This window comes from Canis lupus, chromosome 2 (assembly GCF_048164855.1).
Source record: "Canis lupus baileyi chromosome 2, mCanLup2.hap1, whole genome shotgun sequence".
NCBI classification, from domain to species: Eukaryota; Metazoa; Chordata; class Mammalia; order Carnivora; family Canidae; genus Canis; species Canis lupus.
In genome coordinates, this window is record NC_132839.1 from 76,149,227 (window position 1) to 76,171,167 (window position 21,941).

Genomic DNA, 21,941 nt, shown 5'->3' on the forward strand with positions numbered 1-21,941 from the left:
AAGTGTACAAGATTCCAATTTTTCTACATTCTCACCAACACTAGTTATATTTTGCTTTTTTTCAGAACAGCCAATCTAATAAGTGTGAAAGGACATCTTATTGTGGCTTTGATTTGCATTTCCCTGATGATTAGTGATGTTAAACATCTTTCCATATATCTGTTGGCCATTTGTATGTCTTTTCTGAAGAAATGTCCATTCAAGTCCTTTGCCATTTTAATTGTTATTTTGTGGGGGTTTGTGTGTGTGTGTGTGTGGGGGGGGGTTGCTATTAAGTTGTAGGAATTCCTTACATATTTTGGATATTAACTCCTAATCAGGTATATGGTTTGCAAATATTGTTTTCTATTCTGCAGGTTGACTTTCCACTCAGTTGATTGTTTCCTTTAGTGGGGAGAATCTTTTTTATTTGATGTAGTCCCATTTGTCTATTTTTGCTTCTGTTGCTTGTGCTTTTGGTGTCATATTCAAGAAATCATTGCTAAGACCAGTGTTTTCTTCTTGGATTTTTACAGTTTTGGGTATTATGTTTATATCTGTATTTCATTTTGAGTTGTCTTTTATGTATGGTGTAAGATGAAGGTCCAATTTCATTCTTTTCCATGTGAATATCCAGTCTTCCCAACACTATTGGCTGAAGAGATTATCCTATCACCACTGTGTATTCTTAGCAGCCTTGTCAAAGTTGACCATATGCTACAGACTGGATGTTTGTGTTCCCCCAAAGTTCACATGTTGAAACCTAATCCCCAATGTGACAATGGTATCTGGAGCTGGGGCCTTTGGGAGATCATTGCATCATGAATGCAGAGCCCTAATGAATGGAATTAGTACCTTTATAAAATAGATTCCAGAAACCTCCCTTGCCCCTTAAACCATGTGAGGTTATATCCGGAAAAGAATTATGAACCAGGAAGTATGCCTTCACCAGACAATGAATCTGCTGATGGCTTGATCTTGGACTCTCCAGCCTCCAGAAGCACAAGAAAGAAATTTCTGTTGTTTATAAACCACGTAGTCTATGGTATTGTTATAGTAGCCCTAACGGACTAAGACATTCTATATGCATGATTTATTCATAGGCTGTTCTGTTCTATTAGTGTGTGTGTGTGTTCGTGTATAATATATATTTGTTTTTATGCCAGTACCACAGTGGCTTAATTATTGTAGTTCTGTTGATATATTTTGATAGGAAGTGTGATGCCTCTAGATTTGTTTTCCTTTTTTAAGATTGCTCTGGCTATTCTGGGACTTTTGTGGTTCCATATAAATTTTAGAATTGTTTTTCTTTTCTTTTTTTTTTTTTGTAAAAAATGCTACTGGGATTTTGACAGGGACTGCATTGAATCTGTAGATTACTTTGGGAAGTATGAACATTTCAACAATAGTAATTATTCTGATCCATGAACATAAGATATCTTTCCATTTATTTGTGTCTTCTTTAATTTCTTTCATCAGTATTTTGTAGTTTTCAGTGTACAAGTCTTTCACCTCCTTGGTTAAGTTTATCCATCAGTATTTTATTATTTTTATGCTACTGGAAATGGGATTGTTTTCTTAACTTCCCTTTTAGATAGTTTGTTGTTAGCATATAGAAATACACTTTTATTTTTTTTTTTTTAAGTTTTTTTTTTAATTTTTTTTTTAATTTATTTATGATAGTCACAGAGAGAGAGAGAGAGAGAGAGAGAGAGAGGCAGAGACACAGGCAGAGGGAGAAGCAGGCTCCATGCACTGGGAGCCCGACGTGGGATTCGATCCCGGGTCTCCAGGATCGCACCCTGGGCCAAAGGCAGGCGCTAAACCGTCTGCGCCACCCAGGGATCCCAGAAATACACTTTTATACATTGATTTTTGTATCCTACAACTTCATTGAATTCATTTATCACTTCTAATGGTGTTTTTTGTTTGTTGGGTGGAATCTTTTGGTTTTCCTACATGTAAAATCCTGTGAATTTTTATTATTGTTTCATAAATGGTGCTGGGACAATAGGTTATTAGGAAAAAATTAGATCCTGAATGATACTATATGGGAACAAAAAATTATCAGAGGAAAATACAAGTTAAAATTTACTTAATTTAGGAATAAAGAGGATATTTTCTGTTACTAAAGGTCTGGAAAAAACATGAAGTGAAAGATTAATGGATTACATAGGAAGTAAACATTATTCACCTTAAGAGACAACATTAACAAAAATGTAAGACCAAATGAAACAATATTTTGACACGGACAATAAAGGGTTACTATTCTTAACTTTAAAAGGATATTTAATCAGATATTTATTAAAGACACCAAGAAAAAAATAACAAAGACATGATCAATTAATAAAAGGCTAGAAAAACAGCCAATGATTATGAAAAATTAGTCAATTACATATATAAATAAATGGATAACAACACTTTGTCTAATAAATTGACTTTTTAAAAAAGATTTTATTTATTTATTTTTGAGACAGAGAGAGAGAGTGCAAGTGAGTACAAGCAGTGGGGAAAGGCAGAAGGAGAGGAAGAAGCAGACTCTCCAATGAGTAGGGAGCCTGACATGGATCCCAAGGCCCTGGGATCACAACCTGAGCTGAAGGCAGACACTTAACCGACTGAACCACCAAGTGCCCCTGACGTTTTTTCTTTTCTTTTCTTTTCTTTTCTTTTCTTTTCTTTTCTTTTCTTTTCTTTTCTTTTCTTTTCTTTTTTTCTTTTCTTTTCTTTCTTTCTTTTCTTTTCTTTCTTTTTTTTCTTTTCTTTTTTTTTTCTTTTCTTTTTTCTTTTTTTTCTTTCTTTTTTTCTTTTTTCTTTCTTTTTTTAAATAATAGCCACTGTTAAAGAGCCATTAAAATACTTATAACTTCTGCTTCAAAATTCCAATTATTAGAGTCTAATAAAAATATAATCAGAGAATCAGAGAGGTGAACAAAGGCCTTTGAAAAAGAGTGTTCCCCTTAGTTTTTATTTTTAATACTATAGGACATTTTCAAGAACTCTGGTGCTCAAAAACAGAAGCTTCTTTATTTATTTTTTGTTTATTTTATTTAAATTCAATTTACCAAAATATAACACTCATGCTCATCACATCAAAAGTATTTTTAAATAAATATTAATATATTTATAAACTGGAAAAAGGAAAAGTAGTACTAGGTTTAAAAAAAGCAGGTATGTATATAAATTGCAATTTCAATTTCATTTTAACAATTAATAAATGTGAATATAAACACATATGTAAATAATCAAGGAGAATGTACACAAATGAAACAAAAGTCACCTGGTAAATAGGATGAACTTAAAATTTTTGTGCAAATTGATTCACATTTTTTTTTTTAAACCAAGAAATAGCCTTATTGGCAGTCTCTATATAAAGATAGCATGTATCATCTGGATGCTGGGTGAGAATATTCTCTTAAAGCATATTTTTTTTAATGATTGTATTTATTTATTCATAAGAGACACACAGCAAGAGGCAGAGACACAGGCAGAGGGAGAAGCAGGCTCCATGCAGGGAGCCCGATGTGGGACTTGATCCCGGGTCTCCAGGATCAGGCCCTGGGCTGAAGGCAGTGCTAAACTGCTGAGCCACCTGGGCTGCCCTTAAAGCACATTTTGGAAAGAATTAATAAGCATGATTTTTAAAATAGCTATCACATGGATTCAAGGAATATCTTAGAATACTGGGAGAGTTGTGTTAAGTTCTCCCTCCACATGTCTTTTTTCAATTTCTTCTTTATTACTTTCTTTTTGCTAGTATTTGAAAGAATTATTTGACATATACAAAATCATGATTTTATTTTTTGCTAGATATTATACTCTTGATCAAAAATTGAAAGAATACTTATTTTATGTTTTCTTTCTCCTTGAATGCATTTATTTCTTCTGATATTAACATGCAGTCCCTAATCTCTTTTCGTTGCATTTGTTTGCCTTACTTTTGCCTTTCTTTTTGTTATTTATTTTCTTTATCACATGCTGGGTGGATAGCAATTGACACTACTCCTTTCTGACTCAACCTAAAAGTCTCTGCCTTTTAATAGAGAAGTTTAAGACATTTACATTTATGCTATATGCTGAATCTCTCTTTTGTTATCTTATTCCACCATTTTCTTAATGCCTTCTTGTTGTTTTCTTTATTTTCAGACTTCAGACTGCTTTTCATTTTTGCTTTTTTTTTCCCTCCAGCATGTAAAAGATGTGTTTTAAAAATCCTCCTGAGGGTACCTGGGTAGCTCAGTTGGTCAAGCGCCTGCCTTTGGTTCAGGTCATGATCCTGGAGCCACGGGATGGAACCCTGCATCAGGCTCCCAGCTCAGGGGGGAGTCTGCTTTTGCCTGTCTTTCCCCATGCCCCACTGCCCCCCTCCCCCACCTTGTGTTCTCTCACCTGCTCACACTCTCACTCTCAAATAAATAAAATTTAAAAAAATCTTCCTGAGAGAAAATATTCTTTTATCCTCCTCTTTGCAAAGAGTTATTTATATACATCAGTGCCCAAATGAAGTTTCACTGCAAGCCTTCATGTGTAGCACTAATTGGTCACTTTTGAGGATAAAGGCAGCAATTATATTAATTATGAAAGAACAAGTGTCAATTGGAAGCATCTTAGGTCAACAAGGATTATTGTCACTCTATCTCTGGGTAATAGGAATAAATAGGTACAGGTTTGAGGTGAGTAGAAGATTTCACTTTGGTATGTTCCATATCTAAAGTGACTGATAAACATTTAAAGGTAGGTGTTCAGTTGGCAGTTGCATACATTGGCCAAAAGCTGAGGAAAGAGCTGTGGGCTTGATATAAACATTTCATAGTTATCAACAACATAGCTAGTAAGTAGGGCCATGAGGTTAATTAAGAAAATAGAGGCAGTAGTATATAAAGGAAAAACTGATTCCTGAGGAATACCAATTAATGTTAAAACAACAATAATAAACCTAAAAACTAAGCAAAAAACTAAAAGAATCACAAAGGAGATATACAAATTGCAGTCAGAAGAGCAGGAAAAGAAAAAGAGGGTTGACTCCATTCCTTGCCATGTCTTCTCACAAGACTTTCAGGATCTAATGATTTCTGGCCAAGGAACAAAAACAGGATTGTCCCATTCTGCAATGGATTCAGGAACCTGGTAAGAAAATCTAGTATGACTCCAAGAGGAGACACTGGAGAAGAACCCAACCAGGTTTATAAGAACTGCATAAGTATGCTGTATCAAGCTCACCACCATGTATCTTTCCATATCAAGCTGAAAACATCACCACTATCTGGGCAGTTGGATAAGCATTATGGAGAAAATGATTTTTTCTCTTTGTTTCTATACCTCTGTATTTAGTATGTTGGTTCAGTAATAAATATGTGAGATTTTTTTGAAAATAATTAAAGTATGCGCAGCAATGGAAGCAGGTAAGGTGTTTTAGGAAGTAAGGATTTGCCAGTGTTGTTAAATGACATTCAAGGGGCAAGTAAGGAAAGAACTGTACCGGTATATCTCAGAGATATTGCAGGTTTGGTTCTAGAACAATAGAGTGAATATTGCAATACAGCAAGTCAAATGAATTTTTAGTTTCCCAGTACCTATAAAAGTAATGTTTACCCTTTAGTGTAGCCTATTAAGTGTGCAATAGCATTATGTCTAAAAAACAATACCTACCTTAACTAAAGAATATCACTAAAAAAAGCTCACCATTGGGGCTTAGTCGGTTTAGCATTTGACTCCTGATTTTGGCTCAGGTCATGATTTTTATTTTTTAAAGATTTTACTTATTCATTCATGAGAGAGACACACACACACAGAGGCAGAGACATAGGCAGAGGGAGAAGCCGGCTTCCTATGGGGAGCCTGATGCAGGACTCTATCCCAGGACCCCAGGGCCCCAGGATAATGACCTGAGCCAAAGGCAGACACTCAACCACTGAACCACCAGGTGCCCCAGCTCAGGTCATGATCTTGCAGTTGTGGGATTGAACCCCACATCAGGTTCCATGCTGGGTTCGGAGCCTGCCTGAGATTCTTTCTCTCCCTCTCCTTCTGTCCCTCCCCCATGCTCACACTTACACATGAGTACACTCTCTCTCTTTCAAAAAAAAATAAAAAATAAAAATAAAAAAGCTAACCATTACCCAAGCTTTCAGCAAATCATAATCACTGGTCAATCACAGCTCACCATTAACAAACACAATAATAATCAAAAAGTTTGAAATATTGTGGGAATTGCCAAAATACAACACAGAGACACAAAGTGAGAAATGCTGTTGGAAAAAAAAAATGGTGCCTGTAGACTTGCTCGACACAGAGTTGTTAGAAACCTTTGGTTGATAAAAAAAACACAGTATCTGCAAAATGCAAATAAGTAAAGCAAGGTGTGCCTGTAAACGTCTGTTAGCTTTAGCACCAAGGATGTAACTGGTAACCTGGAAAAGGCTGTTTTTTGTGCAGGAGTGAATCTGGAAGCTAGGTGGTTGTCGGGTAACCAGTAGTAGAAGGGGAGGAAGAAGAAACCCTGAGCACAACAACCCTTAGAAGGAAGCAGGCCGTGAATGGAAAGTGAGAGACAGGGAGAAGGAAGTAGGATTGAGGGGAGGACCTCGTAGGTTGGGAAATCTTTCAAGTTATTTGGATGCATTGGTGGGAGACAGTTGGAAGAAAGGAGCTGAAGACCAGAGGAAAGGGCATAATTAATTGAGGTCCATCAGCAGGCAGGCAGGAGGGAAGAGCCAAGAATTAATGGGCCTTAGGTGGGAGACGGGGGAGGAACAAGGTGGATGTTCAGGGGCTCAGTGTCTTCATCTTCTGTGCCTGCCAGTTCTGCAGGGCCTGGACAGAAAGAGGGAAGGTCCCCCAGGCTCTCTGGCAGGAAGGTTCCCATGCAGACTTAGATTTAGACAAACCTCCACAAGATGAGAAAGTGGAAGGAAGTGAAGCAGAGGTTGCACATCCGCTACTTCTGCTTTTTCTGCAGGCGAGTCCTCAGGGGACACACTGCGTTTTCCCTTGGTGCCCTTCCAGCGGGCAGGTGCACTCTTGCTACCAAGAGCCAGAATGCCGGGCATTGTTTCCTGGCCGAGGTGGATCCACCAGGCGTGGTGTGACTCTGTGGCCACCACCTGTGGCAACTCACCGGCCAACAGCAGCTAAGGCGGGGTTCCTGGGGCCAGTGTGCACCGTTCATTTCCAATCCCCCCCCTTTCTGATTGTGTAAAAAGAAGCAGTTTCCTGGAAGAGTGAGCCCTGTGGCGGTGTTTCTGGTGTTACTGAGCTTGCTGGTCCAGGCCTTCCAGGGATATTGTCGTAAGCATTCAGTTCCCTGTATTAGATCTCATTTTGCTTGAAAGAGCTAATGTAATTTCTGTTTTCTGCAAGTCAACTCTGGCAGCGGGGGACATCTATTCTTGTTTGAAGAGGGAAGGGAAGATGGGTGTAGATATAGATAAATAGGTTTTTTTTTTTTCTGGTGATGGTAATCTCTTTGAATGTTGGAGTTTTTAAGCTGGGGTATGGGACACAGAGCCCCAAGGGGGTTCATGGATAGAATTCAGGGCATTTGTGAACTTACATGAGAAAAGGTCACATCTCTTCTTCACTAACTACTAAAACTTGGCTTTTTTTTTTTTTTTTTCCAATTCTGAATGTAGGCATCAAACTACAGCATCAACAGCAGTTCCTGTGACTTTGTCTCTAATAGAAATCACAGATGTTTGCATATTATGCTAAGAATTGTTATAGGTTTCAAAACACTGTTTATCCTCATTACTAATTTTTTAAAAGATTTTATTTATTCACTTATTGGAGGGAGAGAGAGAGTGTGTGTGCACGAGAGAGCATGAGGGGGGTGAGGGGCAAGGGGAGAAGCAGACTCCCACTGAGCAGGGAAACCGATGCAGGGTTCAATCCCAGAACCCTGAGATCATGACCTGAGCCAAAGGCAGATGCTGAACTGACTGAGCCACCCAGGCGCCCCATCCTAATCACTATTGTAGTTATTAGACTTGCTGCTCGATCTTGTTCTTTAATGCATTTATAAAGAAGCACATATTACTATATCACAAATTTTTAAACTCAACAACTATTTCTGTCAAAATCTTACGTATTTTGTTTTATGCATTTACAAATATTATTCTGAAAAGGGGTCCATAGGCTTCAACAGGCTGATAAAACAGTCCATAGCATAAAACATGTTAAGAAGTCTGTTCTAGGGATGCCTGGGTGGCTCAGCGGTTGAGCGTCTGTCTTTGGCTCAGGGGGTGATCCTGGAGCCCCAGAATTGAGTCCTGCATCGGGCTTCCTGCGTGGGGCCTGCTTCTCCCTCTGCCTGTGTCTTTGCCTCTCTCTCTCTCTCTCTCTCTCTCTCGGTGTCTCTCATGGGTAAATGAAATCTTAAAAAAAAAAAAAAGGTCAGAATAGACTTTTTAATGTCTCCTATTTTCCCTGTAAAGCAGGGTTTCTAAACTTTGGCACTGCTGACATTTTAGGATGGATAGTTCCTCCTTGCAGGGAACAGTCTTTTGCATTGTAGGATACTCAGGAGCCTTGTCCTGCTGTGTGTTGGTAGCATCCATCCTGACCACATGACAATCAAAGATGTCATCGCTTTGGGGGCAAAAGTGACCCTGGCTAAAGAACTGCTAATGTGAAGTAGTGCTAAGAGTGAGGGACGGCAGGCGACTGGGTCTGAGATCTGATTGGAGAGAAGGTTTAAAATGGATGCAACAGAAGATGACAGAGACATCTGACAAAAGAAACACGTAGCCGAGCAATGCTGAGGGACCAGGGGAAAGAGGTTCTCAATTTGCTTTTTTCTGCTTAACGTACATGGTGAATAATATTCAAATGATGGAGAGTCCACCATCAACAGTATTTGCGCAGTAGAGGCTACTTAAAAATGTGAGTTGCTACAACCCAAAGAACCGTTTCTCCCACCAATGCCCCATATACCGACATGTCTTGACGCAATGGTTGGGATATACACCATCTTCAAGCAAAAGGATAATGAGAACACTTAGAGTCTAAAAATAATTATTACTCCTTGTTCTGCTATTGTACATGGACAAGAATACTCTGGGTTTTAATGTATTGGGAGTTGCTATTCTAGGGAAACCTGAGCCCAGTAGGCTGGATATATGAAGGATACGGAGCAATCTTATGACGCAGCAATTTGACTCCTAGATATTTACTGAAGAGAAATGAAAACATATGTATCCACACGAAGACTTGTCCAAGTGTGTTGGTAGCAGCTCCATTCATAATAGCCCCAGACTGGAAATGATTCCAGTGACTCTCAACAGTTTAATGCGCTGAAATACTATAAACGCAACACTATTGAGCAATAAACAAAAGAATACGCAGCGTCATGAATCAAACTCAGAAACATGCTGAGTAAAAGAAGCAGCCTTACTCAAAAGAGGGCTCGTGGGTTGCGTGATTCATTTATTTGAAGTTTTGAACAAATTAATCTCTGGTGACAAAAAAAAAAATCAGTGTCTGACTCAATGTGGGTGGGGATGGGGACTGATTCAGGGGATAGGGAGACTTTCCTGGGGCAATAAGAACGTTTTCCACATATCCTGATGGGGACCTGGGGTACAGGGGTGCATGCAGCCGCCCAAACTCACCAAATTTCACACTTAGGCGTGTGTATTTCACTGTATATAAATGCTACTAGAGGAACAGTTTGGGAAGGGGAAGAAGAAAAGAGAGACCCATAAAAACTAAACTCATGATTAATGAAATACCTGCTGTGATGTTTGAAATGAACTGATGCCCTCAATACCCTGAAATAGCTTAGACAGCGCAGTTAGAAAAATGGGTCGATGGGGAGCAAGGTGGCTGAACAGGTGACAAAGAAAAGATGCAAAAATGTTAATTGCAGATTCTACATGGTGAGATGCTACGGTTCGTGGACAACTCTTCCAACTTTTCTATAGCTTGAAAAATATTCACATCGAAAAATGTGACTGTGGGTGGGTAATTTTTTTTTTTTTTTTTTTTTTTTTTTTTTTTTTTTGCCTTTTGAACGATTTCATTCAACTTTGGGCAAAGAAAGCCACTTCAAAACAAGCAAAGCATTTCATTTGGCTCTTGCCCTATTTTAAACAAATGGATGCTAACATGCCACATGCATCAGCCCCGTCCAGGGACAACCAGCATCAACCACTGAGACCATTTCTGGGTCACGGGAGCTGTCCCAGGCACTACGCTAAGTACTTGACACGTTGTCTTCACGTAGAGCAATTAGCGGCCTGCCTTCTTGCTTAACAAAAAGCTCTGGGCTGAGTCACGTCTTCAGAAGTTCCAGGCAGCCATGGACTAGAACAAGCAGATGTCCAAGAGGAAGATAACATCTGTGACGGCAGGTATTTTTAGGAGAATGTATTATTCAAATATGTTATAAAGCGATGGCACAGAGTGCGTGTGTGTGTGTGTGTGTGTGTGTGTGTGTGTGTGTGTGTGTTTGGGTGAAGTGAACTCAAGTGGGAGAAAGAAAATATATTTTAGGAAGAAGCTACACACTGCTAGTCCTCAAAAGGAACACTAACTTGAATCCAATTTCTACAGAGAAATAAACCTTGTTCCTTTACTCTTTTTTCTTAAGCTCATTTCCGATGCCACAGGATACTGTCGCCTGGCAAAGTGGTGTGACAAAGGCTGCCTGCATCTGGCACCCTCAGCTCTTTTGTGGCTTTCCTTTCTCAATAAACCTTTGACAAAAGGTCGTGTGTTTGAAAGGCTGGGTTTTTCCTTGTTGGGTCTAAGTGTTTCTTGCTCAATAGAGTGATTCAGTGTCTCTGAGGGGCAATAAAGAAGTGGTTTCAGTGAAGCTTTCTGGAATCCATCTCCCTAGCAGGCTGCTGGGTGGCGTGCCTGGGATTGGTTTGGTTTTGTGTGAAACTGGTAAATAAACAATGTAATTACCAGGAGGCCCAGGCCCACGACTCCTGACACCTGCAGAGCCACACATGTGAGGAGAGAGCAGGGGATATAGTATCTTCATCTCAAACCAGGAGTCCGGGGCTTTGAACTTGCACCAGAGACCAAGGAAATGCCAAGAAGCTAACATGGTGGGGCCGGATTTGAACTAATGAGATCTCAGGAGCACTGGCACCGCTGTGAGAGCCCTAGCAAGAGTCCATGAATTAAGTGAATATCTGCTAGCCAGCCTTGGACACAGACACATCAGCCTCTTTATCAGCTTCATTCTGAGCTATTGCTAGAGGCCATATTCCAACCCGATTCACGAAATGGTGCCCATCACTCCTGGCAAGGTAGAGGGGGAGCCCACCAGAATTGGACTAGAGGGACCCCCTGTTGAACAACTTCAGGGAGATCTGTTCTGCTCAGTTTTGTTTTGTTTCATGGACCCTCTAGTTGTTTCATGCTGTCTTTAGGGAGAGAGTGGTGGTTTTCTGCAAAGCCAGGCCAAACAATCTATTCCTGCGAAGTGCTCTATCCTTGACCGACGGGTAAACCAAGCATTTTCTGCCTGCCTTGTTGGGATAGTACAAGGGATGCCTTTCGGAAGACAACTCACTTAGTGATACCCAGGTTCCAAAAAGCAGCAGACTTTGAGAACTTGAGAGGACTGAGAGGGAAAAGAAGTTTTGGATCACTCCCTAACACAAATTGTATATCATCAGCAAATAAGCAGGCGGTTTTCATTGGTTTGTGATTCATGTGGGACTGAATTCCCATAAGGATGATGTGATGACATTTTAAAAGTGTGGATGAAACTAGATACACAGGGAAACCAAAGGTGGCTTCGGTGGACATTACAGAATATAAAATAGTATAGAAGATGAAAAAGTATTCACCTCCTGGCTGGATTTTTTGAGTTGCTCATTCAACACAACTGGGCCGTGTTGACCACCTGACTACTAGCATGATGGGAAATAGGTGACAGTCTTGCTTTTACAAGACTGTTCTGGTTATTTTTTTTTTTTAAGATTTTATTTATTTATTTGAGAGAGAGAGAGAGATCACAAGCAGGGGAGAGGGAGAGGGTGAGGGAGAAGCAGACTCCTCGCTGAGCAAGGAGCTTGATGTGGAGCTCGATCCTGGGACCTTGAGATCATGACCTGAGCTGGAGACAGGTGTTTAACCAACTGAGCCACCCAGGTGCCCCCTTGTTTTTTATTTTTTAAAAGATAGAGTGTGGGACGTCTGAGTGGCTGAGCGGTTGGGTAGCTGCCTTTGGCTCAGGTTGAGATCTCGGGATCCGGGATCGAGTCCCACATCAGGCTCCTGCGAAGAGCCTGCTTCTCCCTCTGCCTGTGTCTCTGCCTTTCTCTCTCTCTCTCATGAATATAAATACATTTTAAAAATAAATAAATAAAAGATAGAAGGCTCTATTGGCATCATATCATCATATCATATGCTCGGTCATTCTCCCAGAAGAAACAGAAATGCTGAATGACTTGCTTTCTGTGTAGACAGAGAGCATCTCACAAACTGCTTGCCCCCACGCTGCACCCCCCATTGAGGAGGCCTGCCCTCATGGATGCCCCACTATGGGCTGCAGGCACAGTGCCGCCGAGCAGATGGCTGTGCACCTGTGCTTGGGTGCTCTGGGTCCTCAAGGTGAAACGCTGGTCTCACCTGGTTAGAAGTAAAATCTAGAAACCTCCCCTAACATCTCTGTCTCTGGTATCTGGGTATGGGGTTGATAAGAGGAATACTGAATGTTGCATTTTTCTTACCTTTTTGTTGTTGTTGCTGTTTTTATAGGATTACTAGTAAGTAATTCTGAGAAATAAAGATCTCGTCACTGCGTGTACTGGGAGAGTGCTGATGATGGAAACATTTCAGGATGGCTCTTCATGACACAGGAACGCCAGACTTTGGGGTGTGGTGTAGGCTGTGGATGCTCAACGGGAGTCCTGGCTCTAGAAGAGGACTTTATACCCTGGGGGGTGGGAGGCTGTTATGGGCTGAATTTTCTCCACTTCCCCACCAATTCCTATGCTAAAGCTATAACCCCCAGAATGTGACTGCACTCAAAAAGACCTTTAAAGAGGTAATTAGGGAAAAGGGGGACATGTAGGGTGGGCCCTAGTCCAATCTGACTGGTGTCCTTATTAGAAGAGATGAGGACACACAGACAACATGCAGACCCAAGGAAGAGGGCGTGCAGTGGCACCAAGAGCACGCGCACCTGCAAAGCAAGGAGAGAGGCCTCAGGAGAAGCAAAGCTGCCAACACTTTCATCTCAGACATCCAGCCTCCAGAACTGTGAGAAAATAAACCTCTGTTGCTTCAGCTACCCAGTCTGTGGTGTTTTGTTACGGCAGCCCGAGCAGTCTAATACAGGGGTGTCAAAAAATGTGAAGAGTATCTGGAATTGTGCAAAGTCAAAGCCCACGTAAGCTGCTAACTCAGAGTTGTCCCAACTATGTTCCCAGGAAATTTAGTGTTAGCAGAAAAGGAGCAGGGGGTTGTGGGCTCAAATGCACCTGAGCCACGCTGGCCTAGTTAGCCAGGTTTCTGCTGCAGGACTTCTCAGAGTCTTCAGTGTGCCGAGTCACACATTAGTATGATCCCCAAGATCTGCATGTCCTCCTTGACACTGGTCTTTCCCTCACATTTTATTTCCAGTCCATCACCAAGTCCTGATGACTGTATCTTTGAAATACTTCTTGGACTAGTTTACTTCTCTCCACTGAACTGCCACTGAGACCCAGACCACACTTCCCATGTCTCTTGCCTAGTCTGTCACCAAACCTGCCTGATGGACCTGCCCACCCCAGAATGTACTCTCCAACCGGTTCTCCACAAATACCGCTGGAACAGCCTTTGCCAAGCACAGCTTGGATCATGTCAGCTCCCTGATTATTTTAAAGACATTTTAGTAGCACCCCATTGCTCCTAAGAAGACAAAATTCCTGCTCCTATCTTCAAGCTTATCTTGAACCATCTCCCTTTCCAGGTTTCATTTCAAAGGTCTTCTTTTAGACTCACTTTATTTTGCTCCTGCCCACTAAAGAGCCTTTGCTGTACCCTCTTCCTGGTTAACTCTATCTTCCTTGAGTAGCTTCTTTCACTTCCCTCCTTTATTGGGTCAAATCCCTATACTAATGATTCACATTGCACTTATTCCTACTAAAAGTTTACATTTATTGATTATTTGGTTGATACCAGAATCTCCTTCTTCTAGCTACAGCTTCTGAGTTTGTAGAATATCTTTTGTGAAATAGCTAATTTATTAATTAAGGTTTGGGAAGGACACATCTGAAACTCAATGAGAAGAACTTTTATGAATGTGATCAGGGTTATAGACAAAGGTTTTGGGTCCTTAGAAACATGTAGTTGGGGCACTTGGGTGGCTCAGTCAGTTAAGTGTCTGTCTCATATGATTTTGGCTCAGGTCGTGGTCTCTGGGTTGTGAGATCGAGCCCCACAACGGCTCTATGGGGGAACATAGTCCGCTTGTGATTCTCTCTCTTTCCTGCTGTTCCCCTATCCCCTACACACATGCTCTCACTCTCTAAATAAATAACATCCTAAAAAAAAAAAAAAAAGAAGAAACATGCAGAGACTTGCTGAAATTTAGCATCCTTTGAAATAAACCACCCATTTGAGAAGTCAAATATTGAGAGGATATGAACATTCTGGAGTTACATATGGGTGTGTAACTTTTCTTTTTTTAGTAACAAAAGATTTGTATTGAGAACGTACACATATCATCTAATTAACCAAGCATTTGTACCCAGAACTCTTGCATTCAATAAGATGAAGAATTCAATAAAAAATGGGCAAGGTCTTGAATTGATTCTTCCCAACTGATGTAGAAGGGCCATGAACAGAACTAGCCATCTGAGTGACACTGGTGCCAAAGAGGGACTGAACACATGCCATAGCCTAAAATACGTTTGAAGGGAGATAAACAGTCCAACGGGAGGAGTATGTCATAACTACTGGCGGAAAGGAAAACAGGCCAAAAGATCCTTTGGTTTACTAGACCTTAACGACTGAATTTCTCATAACTTGCTTGCAGGTGTAGCCAACAGGGAAGTCTCACAATACCGGAAAATGCACGGAGGCTTACTGGGTGTGTCACTTTTTGTTTTTAAAAGTTTGATTCTGAAGCATTTTAAATCCGTAGAAACCTTGAAAGACCGGTACAATGAACAGCCACCTCACCTTTAAGCAACCTGCCTAATGTTTTGATTTTGCTCCAAAAGAGCTGCTCTTTCCTGCTTTACTGTGGACAGGGCAATTCTCATCATGCCTTCAGAAAGACAGGAAGGAGTGTGTAATTATAATTTTTTAAATGTTTTATTTACTAGAGAGAGAGAGAGAGAGAATGTGCACACAGAGGGAGAAGGAGAAGCAGACTCCCTGCTGAGCAGGGAGCCCAATGTGGGGCTTGATCCCAGGACCCAAAGATCATGACCCAAGCAGAAGGCAGATGCCCAACAGACTGAGCCACCCAGGCAGCCCTGGGCTGCATACTTAGATCACTAGTACCCACACTGTGGGAAGACCACTCATGCCTCCGGGCAAATAATTCATCAAGAAATATTTAGGGTTTGACCTTACATAAAGTGCTGTGGGAGATAAAAAGACATTTATGGGGCATACTTTAAGAAAAAAATTTACCAACACATGAGAAAATAAAACACTTTCATGTGAAAGAGTAACCAGCAATAAAAATAATAGATAAGCCTTGACGGAGGGAGATGTAGAAAGTGTGGACAGAGTTAAGAGAAAACCGTTTCTAGGTAGGTTTTTTCGTAGAAGTGGATTCCCTACAGAAAGTAGCACACCTTCCCATCGGTTCATTTCCTTGTACTAAAAAGACCAACTCGGGATAATAATTTTACAAGGCAAATTACAAACAAGTACCTCTAGTGTGAACAAACAGAAGTGTAAGAGGGCCGATTCCTTATCTGCACAATATTTACAATTATTTTAGCTCTTTGCTGGAAGGACAATTCAAAGCTAGGGAAAGTTATTTGTTCCCTTACAGGCTAACCTTAGTTTGGTGGACTTAAGCCAAATAATCCATTTTTTCCCCCTGACAAAGAATGGGCTACTATATTCACCTGACGTATGAGGTCAGGCTGCTCCAGGGAGGGCATGATTCTCAGTGTCTCCCAGGCCTGGAGATCTGGGCAGCATTTCCCTTAGAGCCCATTGTTCTAGAGGTCTGCATCTAGGGCTTAAAGAAATCAGAACTGGGAAAATACTGAAGAAGATCACAATCTGGTACAAATGTTAATCAAATAGGAAGAAAAATATTGTATAAAGGGTGGAGTAGGGGAGCTCTTTAATGGCTGTGCAAAGTAAGCAGGGGTATGTTTTTAAATTAATACACACGGTCACTGCGTTTGGGCACAGTGTGGCGTACACTAGAATGGAAATTCACCTTCAGGTTCAAGTGATCTTTTTCGAGAAGGTTCTTTCAAATGCAGTTCATGTATGTACATGGCATGAGAACTTGGATCTCTAAAACCTACACTCTAGATCAGATTTTCCAACTTGGAAGGAGTCAGGAGGGAATATTGCTCTCAGAATCACAAGGTTACTTTAATTTATGCTTTAAAGTATTTGAATTTATTTAAAGAATAAATTTAAAGGTTTTCTTTAGAAAAAGAAAGAATTCAAAGGTTTTCTTTAATTTATGCTTTTAACTCATTACTTTCTGAGTTTTTTTCCCCAAATTGCATACATTAATTTTACAATCAGGAAATAAACAACAAAAGTGTTTATTAAACAAAACCACCTGATGGCTCAGTCAGCTGAGTGTCTGACTCTTGGTTTCGGCTCAGGTCATGACCTCAGGGTTGTGGGATTGAGCTCCACCCATGTTGAGCTTGCGATTCTCTCCCACTCCCTCTAAATAAATCTTTTTTTTTTTTTTTAAGATTTTATTTATTTATTCATGAGTGACAGAGAGAGAGGCAGAGACATATTTACAGAGACATAGCCAGAGGAGAAGCAGGCTCCATGCAGGGAGCCCAATGTGGGACTTGAACCCAAGACCCAGGGATCACATCCTGAGCCAAAGGCAGATGCTCAACCACTGAGCGACCCAGGTGCTCCAAAATAATTCTTTAAAAACAAACAAATGAATGAAAGACAAAAGTACAAAGACCAGAGTTGAAGGTTCTCACTGTTAGACTGCTGTTGTAGGCAAGGAAGATTCTCAAAAGCTACTGGCAAGTCAAAGCCCATCAATTGGCCTATACAGCTCTGATGGGGTAATTAATAAAATGTCTACTGACTCTACTCTAAAAACTTTTAAGCACCCAAGGATACTGAAATTACTTAGAAGTCTGTTACTTTACCTCATTTTAACAGTTTTATTGATATAATTCACACACCTTACCATTCACCTACTTAATGTGTACAATTCGATCCTATTTGGCATATTTACAGACTTGTGCAACCAACGCCACCATCAATTTCAGAACACTTTCATCAGCCCCAGTTCCCTTTAGTCATGAACTCCTTATACCCCATTTTCCAGAGCCCTAGGCAATCATCAATCCACTTTCTGTCTCTGTGTTTATTTTGGATCTTTCACAAAATAGAATTGTACAATAGGTAGCCTTTTCTGTCAGGCTTCTTTCACTTTACATGATACTTGCAAGGTTCATCCATCTGTAGCATTTATCAGTTCTTCATTCCTATAGCCTGCTATATGGCTGTATCCCATTTTCTTTGTCCATTCAACAGTCAATGGACATTTGGTGTTTCTACTTTTTGGCTATTATGAATAATGCTGCTATGAGCATTCATGTTCAAGCTTCTGTGTGGATGTATGTTTTTATTTTTCTTGGGTATATGCTTAGGAATGGAATTTCTGGGTAATATAGTTAATTCTATATGTTTTCTACTTAAACATTTTTATTTACTTATGATTTAATTTATTTACTTGATACAGAGAGAGAAGAGTGTGCACAAGCAGGGGAACAGCAGGCAGAGGGAGAGGGAGAAGCAGACTCCCCTTTGTGCAGGGTGCCTGACTCCATGGGGCTTGATCCCAGGACTCTGGGATCATGACCTGAGCTGAAGGTAGGCACAACTGACTGAGCCATCCAGGAGCCCCTTTTTATTTTTTATGTAAAAACATATATATATATATATATATATATATATATATATTTTTTTTTTTTTTAGGAGAAAGAACGTATATGCGCATGAGCTGGGGAGAGGGTCAGAGGGAGAGAGGGAGAGAGAGAGAGAGAGAGAGAGAGAGAGAGAGAGAACCTTAAGCAGGCTTCATGCCCAGCATGGAGCCCCATGTGGGGCTTGATCTCATGACCCTGAGATTATGACCTTGGTGAAACCAAGAGTCAGATGCTCAACTGACTGAGCCACCCAAGCACCCCTATGTTTAACTTTGTAAGGAATTGCCAGGCTGTTTTCCAAAGTGGATGCATCATTTCACATTCCCACCAACAGTATATGAAGGTTCCAATTTCTCAGATCCTTGCAAACACTTGTTATTGCCCGTCTTTCCTATGATAGCCATTCTCGTGAGTGGCTATTATAAAGTGGGACACTTCATAATTTTTTTTTACACTTCATAATTTTTAACATATGTCTTTAAGAACTGTTTTCTGATTACAGAAGTCATACAGATTGACAAGCACAATTTCTGCGTGCACATGCACTGATTTGATTCCAGCTTCTAGGCCAACTGTACCATCTTCATTTTGGCACAGTTATGTTGTCCAATCTTAGAAAAAGATGGAGGCTCAGGGATGCTAAGCAGCTCTAAGGCTGGGACTTGACCCTAGGTGTGTCAATAAGCTTCTGGTTTTCACCACAGTGTTATTCTGGTATGATGGGTACTATGTGCACACATACACGTGTGAGGATCAAATGGGATAATGAAGTGAACTTTATGAATTTATAGCATCTAGTAATGAAGAGTAAGATGTTAAAGGGACATGACTTTTGGATTATATAAGCAGGCGACATGTTATCTTTTGAGAGATTAAGGAACAGAGCGGTGACTTCTGTGGCCACAGAGAAATTTAAAGGAAGACCTGAGATTAAAGAGCCTCACACTAGTTTGGATAAACTGGAGTCTTTATCACCCCATTTGGAGAATGAGGACTTTAATCATCTTAGAGTTATGGTCATAAATAGCATCAAAACATGTGCTAAACGTGTTCACCTTTAGGTCTGTGCTTTAGAGAGAATGAGGCCAGTTTCTCCTGAATTATTGTATCATCTGAATGCAGCAGGATTACCTTATTTTGGTTTTGTGATTATTTTCTAATGCACATAAAACAGTTCCTTTCTTTTATTCTTTATAGTGGAGAAAAAATTATTTTGCTATAATTAAAATTGAGTTTTGGCCACAATCATGAGCAGTTCTAGAAATTAAAACTCCTCATGCTCTAGTTAAATATTATTAGAAAAAAAGTTCCTGCTTGCTACAGTCCCTTCTCTAGAAATCTGTTCTGTGGAACTACACACATAATGACAATATCTTTATCTAGACTCTTTCCAGTTTTCAAGTTTGCATATGTGACTCAAACAGAAGATTTCAAGGAAGCTGATCCTCTAAGTAACTACTTTGTGGACCTTGCTAAAGGTGCCGTATTTTTACACATCATTTCCTGAAGAGAACTAGACAAAAGATCCTCCAACTTCAAGAATCCTAACAAAAGGGGCAGGCTAGTTTGGGATGGGATAGACTTGATTCAGGAATGAGAGCTACAGACTAGAATGCTCATTTTTTTGAAAAATATGTGTATTATTGGGGCCCCAGGATGGCTCAGTCATCTGCCTTCGGCTCAGGTCATGATCTCGGGGTCCTGGATGGAGCCCTGCATCTGCTCCCTGCTCAGCCAGAAGTCTGCTCCTCCCTCTTGCACCCCACCCCCACCCCAGTGCACATGCACTCTCTGTCAAATAAATAAAGTCTTAAAAAAATGTGTATTTTCAGCAAAGGATCCTCATTGTCTCAATCTTTACCTTGCACTTGGCAGCCTGTATTTTGAGGGTTTCTCCTTTCATGGGGTGCAGGGTGGGGCTCTGGGTGGGGTGGATGCAGATAAGATAACAGTTCCAGTTTTACCACTCTTATGAATTTTGTGCTAGGGTTGAAGTGCTCAGGAGGGAAAAAGGAGCCCTGTTTCTGTGGATTGTACAAAGAAGAGGGAAGGAGGAAATGGTAGGAGGATGATTTCTCTTAAAAGGTGCTCTTGTGGCTGCATTTCCTCTAAACCCAACATTTGGTGTCCACTTTGAGTGAAATGCATCTTTCTTGGTCAGGCATATATGGAAAGATCAAGAAGGATTTTTTTTCCTAAACCAGCAGAAGGTCTGGCAGGAAAGCAGGGAGAATTGACTCTGTTGATGTATCCTCAATAAGTGACAGTATTGATCTCTGAAATCATTAAGCTTTGGTATTTTGATCTGTCCAAAAAGGTGGAGGGAGTTCTTTTACATGAAAAAAAAAATCTGCTGGAAGATTATAAACTAATTCTGAATTTCTAAGTAGCATTTGACCTTCACAGGCACATCAGTAATGTCACTGCATAAAAAGCAGCCAGGGTCATCTAACCTAGTATGGAGGCATCTACACTGAGGAAAGAGTCTGCTGGTTATGAGGGTGGGCTCTGCAGTCACACAGAACTTGACCGAGTCCCAGCTCTGTCACCTTGAACAACTTGCTTAACCTCTCTGAGCCACCCCTTTAAGTTAGGTGATGTATATAAGTCACTTTGAGTACCTGACACATAGGTGCTCAGTAAATGGTAGCTATTCCTGCTTGCCTGACAAAGAGATTTTTAACTACGGATATGGGGCGCCTTGCCCTTCCAACTCATCCTAAGACAGGTATCATGTCATTTGTATTTTATTTGGCCTTTGTTTTTGAGTGGCTACTGTTGTCTGGTAGTGTGCCCTGAGGAGTCAAAGAAGCCTGACCCAGAGTCCTTGAGCTTGATGGAAAGAAAATCTACGTGATATCATCAGTTGAGGGAAATGGGAAGGAGAGCCAATCAATGGGGTTGGCAATGGGACAGCAATTTCAGATGGGTTGAGTTTAAAGGGGTTTGGGAATATGCAAGTGGCTCTGCCCTGCAGGCATCTGTTATCAAGGGATCTGGAGCTGTGTGAGGAGATGGGGCTGGAGATAGGGCATTTGGTGTCATGTGCATCTGAGCCATGAGTGGTCTAGACACTGTGACACTGCCAGAGGTTGGTCAGGAGCTAGAAGACATAAAGGACTGTGGGGTAAGGGAGGAGCCTAGGGACACAACAGTGCTTGAGTGCTTGGAAATGGTAGGTGGCAACTGGAGTGTTACGGTATCTCCTAGGGCCCGAGATAACATGATGCGTGGATATCTAGGTTTTTGATTAATATTTATTTATTTATTTATTTTTATTTAAATTTATTTATTTATTTATTATTTATGATAGTCACACAGAGAGAGAGAGAGGCAGAGACACAGGCAGAGGGAGAAGCAGGCTCCATGCACCGGGAGCCCAACGTGGGATTCGATCCTGGGTCTCCAGGATCGCGCCCTGGGCCAAAGGCAGGCGCCAAACCACTGCGCCACCCAGGGATCCCTTGGTTAATATTTATTAAAATAACATCCAGAAAAGTAGCTTTCTATTGAGATAACTGCAAAACTTATATTCTATTTACAATTCTCTAAACTCAATCTTTTTAAGAGTGTTTTTTCAACTTGGTTAATTAAAGGCAAGGCAGTTAAATGTTTTACTTAAAAATGTACTACACTTAATTTTTTTTAAAAGTGTCTCAGTGACCAACAGACAAACCCTTTTGCAGTACTTAAGTCATTTTATAAAACTAATAAACTCATAAATAAGGTAAATCTTCAGTTGTCATAAACATTTCAATCCAGTATAAAAAAGCAAAACTGGGGTGCTTGGGTGGTTCAGTAGGTTAAGTGTCTGACTCTTGATTTTGGCTCAGGTCATGATCTTGGGGTCATGAGATTGAGCCCCATGTTGGTCTTCCCTCCCAGCGGGGAGTCTGC

General features: G+C 40.6%; 1 protein-coding gene across 11 annotated transcripts in view; it reads right to left on the reverse strand.

The window, feature by feature from the left end:
• The window catches only part of PGCKA1 (PDCD10 and GCKIII kinases associated 1), an 86,613-nt gene that overhangs the window by 47,886 nt on the left and 16,786 nt on the right, over nucleotides 1-21,941 (reverse strand). The gene's annotated exons all lie outside the window — the stretch shown is intronic.